Source organism: Balaenoptera physalus, assembly GCF_965194825.1.
Source record: "Balaenoptera physalus genome assembly, chromosome: 15".
NCBI classification, from domain to species: Eukaryota; Metazoa; Chordata; class Mammalia; order Artiodactyla; family Balaenopteridae; genus Balaenoptera; species Balaenoptera physalus.
The window spans coordinates 74,958,435-74,971,137 of record NC_138894.1 but is presented as its reverse complement, the minus strand read 5'-3'; the positions used below and the strand labels follow the sequence as shown (position 1 = coordinate 74,971,137).

At 49.7% G+C, this 12,703-nt stretch overlaps 1 protein-coding gene across 2 annotated transcripts in view; it reads right to left on the bottom strand.

Moving 5' to 3' along the window:
• Positions 1-1,340: 1,340 nt before the first annotated feature.
• LOC309643433 (homeobox protein Mohawk-like) overlaps positions 1,341-12,703 on the bottom strand; it is a 192,285-nt gene continuing 180,922 nt past the window's right edge. The window contains exons 4-5 of one of the 2 annotated variants that reach the window (XR_014253754.1): positions 7,152-7,283; positions 1,341-4,802 (exon numbers count right to left, since the gene is read on the bottom strand). The gene's annotated coding sequence lies outside the window, so the exon portion shown is untranslated. Of the gene's footprint in view, positions 7,284-12,703 lie in introns of both variants that reach the window. The other variant, XR_014253753.1, reaches the window with a different exon arrangement.

Here is a 12,703-nt window from a genome sequence, read left to right as displayed (position 1 = left end):
CCAAGGGGGATTTTGCTATTGAATTTAATAAACTGTTAAAACACAGGAGTCACGAAGTTCCTCTCTTCTTCCTATCTGGAAGTCCTGTTTGTCTGCCCATGGGGAGGGAGTGAGGCCAGCTTGACTAAGCCCCATCAACACAGCCATGACACTCACTGTGGGTTACACTGGGATGCTGGAGAATGCCCCACCAGCCAAATCCCTGGGAAAGGATGGGCCCTGTGTCCAGGCATAGTCACGAGCAGCCTGGAAAGCCTTACACAATCAACCAGAGTGCAATTCGCTGAAAAACTCCCTAGCCTCCAGCCTTGGGGGCCCTGCCTGCGTAGCGGGCTCCTTCTCAGCGGGGCTTTGAGCAGAACTTAACAGGTAGCAGAAGGCAATTCCAGATGCCAGGCTCCTCTCCCACGTTCCTCTGGCCACATTTGCTGGTTTTAATGACACGGAGCAGAGGTCTCCTTCCCTGCAGGCCAGAGAGCCTATGCCGACATGGAGGAGCCCCTCTGGTCGCCTCTGCTCCCATCTCAGCAGCTCCTAGCCGCTAATGAAAGCTTTTATCGCTACAGGGCTCATGCCAGGAGTAGAAAGGACCGGCTATGTTCCAGCCCTAGCGTGTGTGTGTCTGCGTGTTCGCACATGTGTGCAGGGAGAGGTCAGAGGTGGTGGCAGCTTTGGCAAGATCAGAAAACCAGTAGCCGGGAACTGGCCTGCCCTAGGTTGTCACCACAAATTAAGTGGCTCAAGTGCCACTTCCTGTGTCCCTTTCATTCCTGCAGCTCGTAGATGAAAAACTACTTCCATGTTTTGGAGGGGGGAGGAGATTGAGGGAAGCCCATTTCCCACCCCCCCAGCCTTGCTCTGTCCTGAGAACATGGTTTAAGATATTCTAGTCACAGGCAGGCTATTCAAATAAAACAGAACTTCAAGCCCCACTGGGCTTGCTGAGACACTCAGGCTTCTAGGATGTGCGAAAGGCAGGGGAGGGGCGGAGACGGCCCCTGCCACTCTGCCGTCCTTTTTATTACCAGCAGCTGCAACGCTAGACACATCCCAGTGTGTCTCCCAGCCACAGCGGAGGCGAGCAGTTCTGACAGCAAGCGAGCGCAGGAAAGCCACCGCGAGGCTCCCCTCCCCAGTGGCAACTTTAATTATTTGAACTGGAGCTCAGCAATATAAAAATAAAACGAAATCGGAATGTATCGTAAGTGGCGCCTCACTTTCCCGCAGGGAATAGCTGGTGGTAGGTGGGCGGGGCAGGGCTGGGCGGAAGTCTTTAAATATTCAAGCCCCTAGTGAAAGCGTGCAGGCCGTGGTGGATGCGGCGTGTGCACCAAGAGAGGCGGCTGGCTGCGGTGCTGCGGGGGTCTGGAGGGAGGAGGCCGGAGCTGGAAGGCTTCCGAGTGCTCTGGAAGCTGGTTGGCACAAAGACACACCCTGGCTCTGTCTCCGTCGTCGGTGGGCACCTGACCCGGCTCCACGCGGGCTCTGAAAGGCGCTCTCCCAGCCCCTTCTGTCTCCACCATGTCTGTCCCCCGCCCCGTCATTTCTGCCCCCTTCTCTGACTCGTCTTTCTAAAAGGCAAATTACACCACACTCTTTGGAGTCCCAGGTAATGGAGGGTAACTCTCAGCGTGGGCTCAGAATGAATTTCGGTCACAACTGGCAAGGACGCCGATGGCCAGTCACTCTTAAGCTTCAATGTGCATCCAAATCACCAAGTGTGGGGTTTGAAAATGCAGATCCCCGGGCCCCTGTCAGTTATGTCATTCAGGAAGTCTGGGGTGGGTCCCAAGAATCTGCATTTGTCATGTTTTCCAAGTGACTGCAGCTGGAGAAACCTAGGCCTACTAGTTCGCTTACAGCTAGATTTTCAAGGAAAGGCATCAAAGGCGACACCAATTCCCCTATGGTATCCACTGATGATTGTGGGGTTTCTTGGAGTATTCTGAGCTATTCTGCAATTACTTCAACTCCCTGGAGGCCATGGAGCAGGACTGTTAGGGTTTAGAGAAGATGCGCAGTGGTGGGTGTCAGCCTGGAGCTCAGCTCAGCCAGCCGCCTGTTCCCGTGGGCCCGCCCCTCATCAGAGGCCTTCACCCCTGGCTCTAGCCAGTGTCCACCTTCCTGCACTGGGGCCCCACAGCCATTGGAGGCCTCTTTAGGGCTGGGGGCTTAACCTCACACAGTCTCACACAGCAATGTAACATCCGTTTCCCCGTTGCTGACATTCAGCCAGCCGGAGAGATGGAAATCAACTTCCTGCCTTCTGCATTTAGGATTTGAGTGAAATAGATGGCAGGGCTTACGAACCTGGAAATGCATATTTCTATTTTGGTCATTTATTTTTCTGATGAAAACATTTCCCCCAACGTTGGGAATTCAAAGACCCATCAGCCTGAGATGAATAGTCTGAAACCTGAATGCGAAATAACTGTGAGCTGATTGCGGAATGGACTCATTGCCTTCCCTTCAACTCCCTGAGCTGAGCCAAGTTCTGTAAAAGGGCAGGAAATAGCAGAAACAGCCCAGAGCAAATGTGACTGGAGGAATAATAGAACAGGCCGGTAAAACAAAACACCTGTTTAAGCTATTGATCAACCCAAAGGTTATTAGAGAAATGATGAAGTATTAGAAAAATATCAGTTTTACCTTGACATTTCTTTTTCTGAAATCAGCCTCATATTAAATCCAGTGAAGAATAAATTTAAAGATGAAATGCTTTTAAGGATCCCCCTCACCTCTCAGATGGGCCAACCAACTCTCCTCATTTAGATTTCCTCTTAAGAAGCCTCCCTTTCTAGGTGCTGCTCTGAGGCACCCGAGAAATATCAATGATGACTGGGTAATTCCATCATCTGCACCGGAGAGCGTGGTTTCTCAAATACAATTTAACATAATGAATCTATTTATTTGTGCCCTGACTTCTTCAAGAAAGGATTTAAGGTGCTTCACAGAGATACACAAAACCTAGTCAGATAACATAAACTAGGAGAGGGTAAGGAAGATGGGGCAAATGTAGAGTTATAAAATTGAACCAGGGGCTTCCCTGGTGGCGCAGTGGTTGAGAATCCGCCTGCCAATGCAGGGGACACGGGTTCGAGTCCTGGTCTGGGAAGATCCCACATGCCGCGGAGCGACTGGGCCCATGAGCCACAACTACTGAGCCTGCGCGTCTGGAGCCTGTGCTCCGCACCAAGAGAGGCCACGATAGTGAGAGGCCCGCGCACCGCGATGAAGAGTAGCCCCCGCTTGCCGCAACTAGAGAAAGCTCTCGCACAGAAACGAAGACCCGACACGGCCAAAAAAAAAAAAAAAAAAATTGAACCAGGAGTAAGGCTGCTACAAACTACACATCATGAACCCCTATTTGCTTACCGGGTAAAGCCTCAGATTTAATCTGACCATTCTTCTGATTAAAAAAAAAATCATTGATACATCTTTTCCATTCTCCTTTTTTTTTTAATGTTTGTGGGTTTTTATTTCACAAAAAGCCTGGAGGGCTTGAATTTGCCTGTACCCTAAGCAGGGGAAGGCTCTTTCCTGCATCTCTGCTGGTCAAAGCCCCACTTGCCTGGGATTGCTAGCAGCCCCACAGAGGGGAAGCGAACCTGGTCAGTTTCACAATGCCCACTATTTCAAAGGGAACAAATTGCTCCAAGGGCACAGAGCTATTCCTGAAATGAAGTCAGAAAGGAGTTTCTCCTGTGAGTTTCCAGAAAGAGAGGACAGACCAAATCTAAACTCTGTGCTGGCTTTCTACTGTGTGCAAGGGGTTGACGCAGTGCTTGGTGGGAGTGCAAAGAAGCACAGGCATGGCCCGGCTCTACAAGAGCATGGAGGCAGGTTTTTGGCTAAAGTCCTCTTCCTCTTCCCCCTTTCTCCTTTGCATAATTATACAGGGTACCAGAGACTGTTGGTTAACTATTGTAGTACCTATGTTGTACGAGACCTTGTGATAAGCCCTTTACATATATTAACCTATTTAAGCCTCACCTCCTTGGGGTAGGCACTCTTATTCTCTCTACTTTCCAGGTGGGGAATCTGAGGCCCTGAGAGGTTATTAGCTGATCAAACAAATTGTACAGCCAGTCAGTGATGGAACCTGACTTGGACTCAGGTAGTTGATTCCAGAGTCCACGAGCTTAATCACTGGGCCCTGTTGGGGTCTAAGCACATCTCCTGGTCCCTAGAGAATGTGACCTTGTGTTAATGGCACCTTCAGTCTTCACATTAAAGAGGTAACAGCTACACGAACCGTTTGGTTAAGTGGCTCTGGAGGTACCTCACTGAATGCCATTGATGCCTTAGAGAAATTTATGTAAGTCAAAGTTTTCATGTTCTATAATATTTAAAATGTATTATAAGAGATCGACAATTTAAAAAAGGATTCTGTAGAAAGTTGCTGTTACCCTCCCCTGCTATGCCTTGGAAATAGTTTTTGGTTTTGTTTAAATCAAGGTCCTACTGCAAATAGTTCAGTGAAGCTGAGTATGGTGTTTAAGGTAAGATTCTCTGCAGATGGGACTTTACCACGTTGGTGGGTACTGTCTGCCTAGAAGTTGGCTCAAATGGCCCTCTTGTCCTCCTGCAAGAGAACAAGCAGCCCGACCATCAGGCTACTTTGCTCATCTGTGTGGGTTCATCTGGAAGTGCCCAGAGGTGGGGAGGAGAAGGCAGAGAACTAGAGGAACACAGACTTGCCTCACACGGAGAGTTCTTCATCGGTGCGGGAAACGTAGCGCTGGTCACCGTAGCACTTTCAGAGGTGGGGGCATCAGTGGTGCTGAGCAACAGGGCGTGGCCTGGGCAGAGAGGAAAAGAGTCAAAGACGCACCATCCTCGCGCGCTGGAGGGCCTCGGGGTGCAGGGTTAACAGGCCCTGCCCCATGCTTCTCTAGCCTCAGGACATCTCTAAGGATACAGGTTTCCTGCCGCCTCTAATGGATAAGACAGCCTGCTGATCGCTGTCTACAAAACTTGGCTCATGCAAAGATCTTCGTTCCAAATGGCCTGCAATGTCCCAGCACCGTACGTCTGGGTTACTGCATCCTTGATCTCCCAAGGTCACCAGCTTTAGCCCCTAGCCCGGGAGCAGCCTGAAGTATGCTGGACTCCCCCAGGCCCACCCCTGCCCCCCGTTTCCAGTCATGCCAGCGCTTTGCCCTCCAATGGTCTCTAAACCTTCACTGTCTTCTCCCCTCTCCAGAGCCCAGGTCATCCTGTGCCCCATGCCCTGACCAGGAAGACTCATTTATTGTTTTCTAAGCACTGACCTGCCTGAAAACCTGGCAGAACATGAGCCCCAGCCCCACGTGGTGGTGGGAAGAAGCATCTGCAAACCTCCAGGAGTATTTTGTAGATGGTAGGTGCTATGGAGATGGGGCCAGAGTGAGCCCATGACATTTTAGGGGCCTCAGAGAACCCCAAGTAGGACTTCAGTCCTTCATTTCTATTTTTCTCTCTTAGCAAAGTCTTTATAGAGTTACTACCAAGTAACAAATTCAGGTGGGTCCAGAGCAGAGTAACTAGGCCAGGCCAGAAATCTTAGAAAGCACCCTGCCCATCCTTGAGGAAAAATTAAGTGGCTGGGGTTATGGGACCCAGGAGAGAAAAGGCCTTTCGTGGTCGGTAGGTCATGATGGTTGTCTTCAAATATCTGAAGGGCTGCCTCTGTGGGAGAGGGCATAGTTCAGTTCTGTGGGGTTCCAGGAGACAGAAATCAGGGCCAATGAGTAGAATTTACAGAGGGGTGGGGCTCGATGAAGAAAAGCGGTGTTTGATTCTGACCTGCTAAACAATGGAAAGGGCTACTTTCGGAGGAAGTGAGAGCCCTGTCACTAGAGGTATTCAACAGGGCTGGACATTTCTTTGTTACGGGTGCTGTCAGCGACTATCAGAGCAGAGATGTGAAGATCACATCTAGCTTTGAGCTGTTTGTCTTCTCTGCTCCTACAGACAGGGCGCTGAGGAGGAGGCAGAGCGGTGAGGAGGCCAGGAGGAGAAGCAGGAGCTCTTGGCCTCCACCTCTGGGGAGGGCCCTGCAGCACTCCCCCGTGGTGCAATAACTCAGCCTCCTTTATAACGGGGCCCAAAGCCAACTCACTAGATGCAGCCAGCTCCGGGGACCGAGGACAGAATTGCACGGGCTCTGAGATCCTCAGTGGTTGATCTGAACATTGTCTTCCCTCACATTTATCATTATTATTAATTCTTAAAGGAATCTGTAGGATGTATGATCTTTGCTTGGAAAGAGAGAAATTTTGGTACAAGGGACTCTGGCTCCACAAAGAGCAGGTAAATACAGGGGAGGGGAAGGGAGAGGAGGGGAAGCGAGAGAGACCCCCTTGCCTGCCATCCTGCAGAGAAGTGGGCCCCAGGGCCTGCTCAGGCCTATAGCCGTTGTGTACAGACCAAGGATAGGCCCATGGCTGGATGGTCTGGCCTCTCCAGTAGCCCAGCTCTTGGAGATATGCTGGCCTCACAGACCTCCTCTGATCCCAAGGCCAGGTCAAGTTCCTCTGATCCCGAGGCCAGCTCCTCCAGGCGTGGAGTCAGCCCAGCCCAGTGTGGGTGGCATCTCTTGGGTGTGTGGAGGCCCTCTGCCCCTCTGGCAGTCAAGCAGGGGCCGTGAGAGGATGGATTCTAATGAGGGGAGGGTGGGAGTTGCCAGCTTCAGCTGGATGCGGGTGGGGGCGGGGTATGATTGAGGAAGGTGGGCCGCAGGCAATGGTCTAGATATGGGGCAAGGTTCCCAGGGCACAGTTCTGGGGCAAATGACACAAGGGCCTCCCTGAGCCTCAGCCTCCCCAGTCATAAAGAGGGCTACAGTTTTCCTTATCTCTCAAGGAGTTCTGTGCCTGAGGCATAGTAGGTTTCAACAAACACTTGTTAAATGAATGGATTATTATTATTGTTGCTTTTATTCTTATCTTTAAGCTAATCCTTGATCAAAGTTCTCATTTTAAGGATCAAAAGGTGACATTAGCCTTGGCTTGATTTAATCATTCTAATGCTCAAGAGAGTGTGAAGAGGGAATTGTGTAGGTGTACCCCAGGGCAGGTCCTCAGGGGAGGTCCAGTGTCTCTGGGGTGGTGCCCCAAGTCTATTGTCTGGCCAGGTGGGCACCAGGGGAAAGGAAGAGAGGGTGGTACCTTGGTGGTCCTGGAACCGGGCATCCTTTAAGGTCCTGACTTGCCACTGGGGCGTGTGGGGTGACAGTGAGCTTTGGGTCCAGCCACAGAATCCATCCTTGAAGTTGCAGTAAAAACCAGCAGGGAGTTTACCTTCAGGGAGAGCACAGGGGTACAGTCATTTCCAGGACTGCTAAAGGCAAAATATGTCAACAGGAAGTAAAGTTAGCCAGGCATGACCATCCTCATTGATGATAGCTCCCCAGCCAGACCCTCAATGTCTAATCATGCTCATAGTGAAGAGAAGCCCAATCCCTAACTTGTACATGTGCTGGTTTATACTTTTCTGATCTTCAGAAAATAATAATATGGGGTATTGTTAACCCAGTTTTATATATGAAAAAGCAGAGGCTCAGAGATGTTAAGCAACCTGACCAAGGTCACACAGCCAACAGGTAACCCAGCTGGGATTTGAACCCAGCTCTTCTGCTTTTAAATTCTGTGCTCTTTATACAGATCCACCATGAACATGATCTTAGAAAAGCCAGTGTGTAACTCATTGAAATACATTTCTAATGGCACAATGATAAGAATGTGGTGGTGGCAGTGGTAGTGTTGGCTGGGGGTTGGTTGGTTTGGGTCCCTCAGATCACCCCTGTGTGCAGAGACACATATTGCTCAAAACCATCTATTTGCTCCCCTTTATTTCCCAACCCCCTTGCAGTTAAGTGAAGCCACATGGCTAGCTCTGGCCAATGACATGTGAGTGGAAGTGTTGTGCATCTCCTGTGGATTGAGGCTGTGAAAAGCCCTGGTGTAATTTTCAGACTCTCTCTTCTGCTAAAGCAGCCAAGGAGAGTCCTCATTCCTGGGGGCACTGCTGCATGATGGTGGCGCTTCTGCCACCAGGAGAGATCCCATGGGGTAGAGGCCCCTCCCACCCCAACCCTTAGTGGACAGGTACCGTAAATGTTATGTTAAGCCACTGAAATCTGGGGATGGTTTATTACTGCCGCATAACCTAGCCTATCCTGACTAAGCAATCCCAGTCCCTGGGGCCTCTTTATATCATCTGTTGGCTCAGCATAAAGGGCCCTGTTACGCTTTTCTCTACATCAGCCTGACCTCGGGTCCCATTAAAGAGGCCACAGTCAGTTCTATAGACCATATATTTCCCCACTGCCCACAGAAGGAGGAGGACAGGAGGAGAGGGGTAGAGAGAGCTCCCTTGCTCCAGTTTACTCGGAGAATGGCTGCAGGGAAGGCTCTCAGCACCGAGGAGCTAGTGGGCCATTCCAGGCTACCCTGATAGTACCCAACAGCCCCGGCCAGGCCTGTCTCCACACAGCAGCTCTCGAGCCAGACCCACCGCTCTCAGTGTCCTTCCTCTGTCTCAGCCTTCTTGGCAGCTGCAGGCTGACAAAGACGGCCCTACCGCTTCCTGGCTGTGACAGCACCTTAGTGAATTATTACTCATTTCTCCCTGATTCTCTGTGCATTTCAAACAGAGGCAGAATTATAAATTAAAACAGTCTGTCACTGACTTTGAGCATCTCTTCCCATTTATACCCCCCTGAAGAAATCATCCCCCCCGCAAGTGCCGCATGTTCCCCTGATTAAAAATCCAAAAGCTAAGGAGATCTTTCTATTTTATTTTTTATGCCCCCCTCAAGGGATCTCACATTCACTTCTTAGCAAAAACTAACTGGTAGCTGGAAGTGACCTTCCACAAAGCGTCCTTCACACATGTGCTTTAAACTGAAGACCGTGGTGGAAGATTCCAGCAGGCAATGGGCCCCTGGTAGAAGGAAGAGGCAGGGCTGAGCTGGGTCCTGCACAGCGTATCATTCCCTCCTTACCCTTTTAGGAGGTAGAGGCAGAGAACTTAGCCTGACTTATGGGTGTTGGTACCTCATCAGCACCAGACACCTGGGCTCTGGTCCTGGCCTCACCGCTTTCCGCTCCGTAACCTCAGGTAGGTCACTTCCTTCCTCAGAGCCTCAGCTCCCTCATCTATACAGTGAGGTAAGATTATTGTATATTTCACAGGGCTGTTTTGAGGACAAAGTAAGAGAGAGAGCGTGGAAACATTCTGCAGAGTTGAGCAAACATAGAGCGGCGGCGGCATTATTAATGATCATTCACACCCGGGACAGGGAAACTTCTCAGCAGGGGAGAGGCTGAAACTGCCCACACTGCCCAAGGGGGCAGAGACAGGTCCCTCAGCTGCCTCTCTGGAAATGCCTGTGCCTCCCGCTCGGACAGGAATGAGGAAAGTCACTGGCACTCTCCACCTTCTGGAGGCCCGTCCTTGTCCCACCTTGACATAGGGTCCAGGGTGAGCTGGGACTGAAAGACCCTTTCTTTTTGGCTGACTGAATACAAGGAGATGAGGTAGGCAAAAATAGTTAGGTCAACGGGCAATTTATGTGCCAATTAAAACCCTGAAGGGTGGGCAGGGGTGCTGAGAGGATTTCCAACCCTGCAAGCACATCAGGGCATGTGCTCAGCAAGACCAGTCCTGCGGATGATGGTGGGGTGGGTACCAGCACCAAGCCCTTGGCAGATCAGGCCAGGTTGGGGAAATTGCTGTGAAGTCCACTGCTGAGCAGTGTTGGCGCTCAGTGTCGCGTCTAAGGTGTCTTCCCCTTTGATCACCTACTCAGTGCTTGGCACATTGTAGGACCTAAATACTTATTTGCTGAATGAAATGGGAGTGGGTTCAGTCCCCTAACCCTCTGCCACTCAAAACGTGGTCCAGGGACCAGTCACATTTGCATCACCTGTGAAACTGTTAGACATGCAGAATCTCAGGTCCCTACTTCCCGACCTACTGAATCAGAATCTGCATTTTTAATGCTCTCCAGGTGACTCCTTTGCACCTTAATGTCTGAGAAGCTGCTCTAACCCACCCTCTTCTTGGGCTGCAGCCAGTTATTTTGTTGGCTGGATGGCCAAATCGGCTGTGTGTGGGTCAATCAATCCCACAACATTTGGCACTTATGACACCTGATTCCACTCTAAGAGACACAAATTGATAGAGTCATAGAGATGTGACCTTAGCAGCAGCTGCCAGGAGCTGCCAAGTATAAACTCCAGGCCAAATGACACTACTTCCTTTCCTGCCTGTGTGACAACTCTGTTAACATTTTTGATGAATATGTGTTATACATTTCCTTGAAAATATAGAGTCATGGGAAAAGTGCTAGAAGAAATACATCAAAATATTATGGTTATCTCTGAATGTCTGAGAGGGAGGATTATGGGCAATAATTATTTTCTCCTGTGTACTTTTTTGATTTTCCAAATGTTTTACAACCAACATGTTTTATTTTACAATAAAGAAATAAACTTAAAAAAACCCCTGTTTTTGCCTGATAGGAAGAGTATCCCCACCAAACCGATGAGATTATTGAGTACGTGGAGGGGGACTGAGCTGCCTGCAATAGCGAGTGAGTCAATGACCCATCCAAGGGATGAAGCGGGGCCACCTGACCCTTTTCTGGGGCACTGCATGTCATCGAGGCCATTGCTCAGGACACACAGGGAACCCTGAAGACACCCTTCAGTGGGTTACAGCATCCTGGGATGTAAACATGGAGCGGCAATGTTTAATTAGAAAGAGAAGGTGTACGGTGTATGGTGTGTGGGCTTGGAGGACGGGGTGTGAACGGATTGGATGGAGAAGGACAAGGGCAGTACCACCTCCATTTCAGGTCCCCTACTTATCCCAGCCAGACATGTCCCACAAGGTTGAGTCTGATAATCTGAATGAAGCTCTAGTGTGTGTGTGTAATTCCTTCTAGGGAAAATGTGGGGAGCTGAGGCTGGGAGTTGACAGGATACAACCTACTTTTCCCCTCCAAATTCCAGCCATGGCAGTTTTTGGTTGAAAACTCTCGCTCAAGATTACTGACCCTCATGGGGGTTCCTTAGAAGACCTGGACATCCCCAACAGGCTTAAAGTGACCACTGCTCAGAGAAAATGTTCTAACAGGTTCCAGACCACCTGGGAAGGACCAAGTGAGGTCAAGAGCATTGTCCTTAATGCATCATGGGCATCAGCACGTCAGCAGGCATCATGTTCCAATTCATATTAGAAATGAGGAAAGTGAGGCCTAGAGGGTGGAGACGAATGATCTGAGTATCCCCCAGAAGAGCCCTGGACGTTCCCTGCCTTTTCCTGGTCCCTTCGTCCTGGGTAGATATGTAGCGAAGGCTGTGCTAGAAACTGCTGGAAACTCACGAAACAAGTGAATCTGGCTTGCAGTGATTAAGAGCATGGGCTTTGGAATCAGACTGGGTCTGAATCACTGCTCAGCCACTGGCTAACAGTCTGATCACAGAGTATTCTGGTTCCTCATCTGTAAGATGGGCATAATAGCATCACATAGGATTGCTGTGAGGGTGAAATAAGTTAACGCATGAAGAGTATTTGGTGCAGCTCCTGGCATATAGAAAATACTCAATAATGTTAGCTGTTACTATTATTATTGTTGTTATTATTTTCATGGGGATGGTTTCCAGAATCAACATCAGCCAGTGTGGTAGGGAAAACAGCAAAAATGCCAGAGAGAGTGGGGTACCCAAAAAAGGAAAAGGATATTTACTAAGAGTACTGCCAAGATCAGAGTGGCAAAAAGATTGGAATAATCCTCCTTCTAATTGAACTTCCCTTCTATCAACCGACTTCTGTAGCAAAGAGCTCCATGGGGGTGTTCTTCAGGGTGGAGTGGTCATTCTGACAGCTGGTCAGAACAGCTTTTCAACTGTGGCTGAAAAGCCTTCTGGGCTCCAGGCGCCTGCCTTCCTTACTGGAACCAGGCTGCCCTCAAGCTTGGAGTTGGCTCTGAAAAGGCATTAATGGCAATCCCCGAAATGGTGGGAAAGTACCCTAAGTCCACAATAATGGGCTGGATCCTGCAGGCTCCAAGCTCTAATCATGGCTCTGTTCCTGACATGCTGTGTGACCCTGAACAAATCAATTACCTTCTCTGCGCTTTCATTTTCCCAGTTGTAAATCAGGACATGGACTTCCTGACCCGTGTCTCAGCTGGGAAGTGGGTATCAAAAACTTTAAAAAGGCCAAAGCAAAGTCACACAGCTCAGAGGCACTGCTGGAAATACTATAGAGACAAATAACTAGAGAGACACACAGACAGGTCCCGGTCCAGGGCAACATGGGCAGGCCTAGCTTCCTCTTGGTCCATGTGTGTAGTGAGAGCTCTGAGAGGAAGCCAGGAGCAGAACAGTGCGGAACGAGCAAAGGGCTTACCTGCAACTCTTTACCGAGTTTTATCTGAACAACCACTATTCCACGATTATTGGAAAACTTCATTGGAAAGTTTTGTATAAAAAGGACGATTTTCAAATTGAAAAATGCATTTCTTTATAGCTTCATTTAAAAGGGAATAAATAAAACCTTTCTTCCCCTAAGGGAAGATCTGTCCTCCAAATGACCTGGGGGCCACTGTTACCTTCTTAAAAGCTACTTGGCAGGTCACAGCATCTTGGGGCCGGTGTATCTGAGGGGAGGGGCATTTGTTGGGTGTCCGAGCTCCACAGCACCCCAG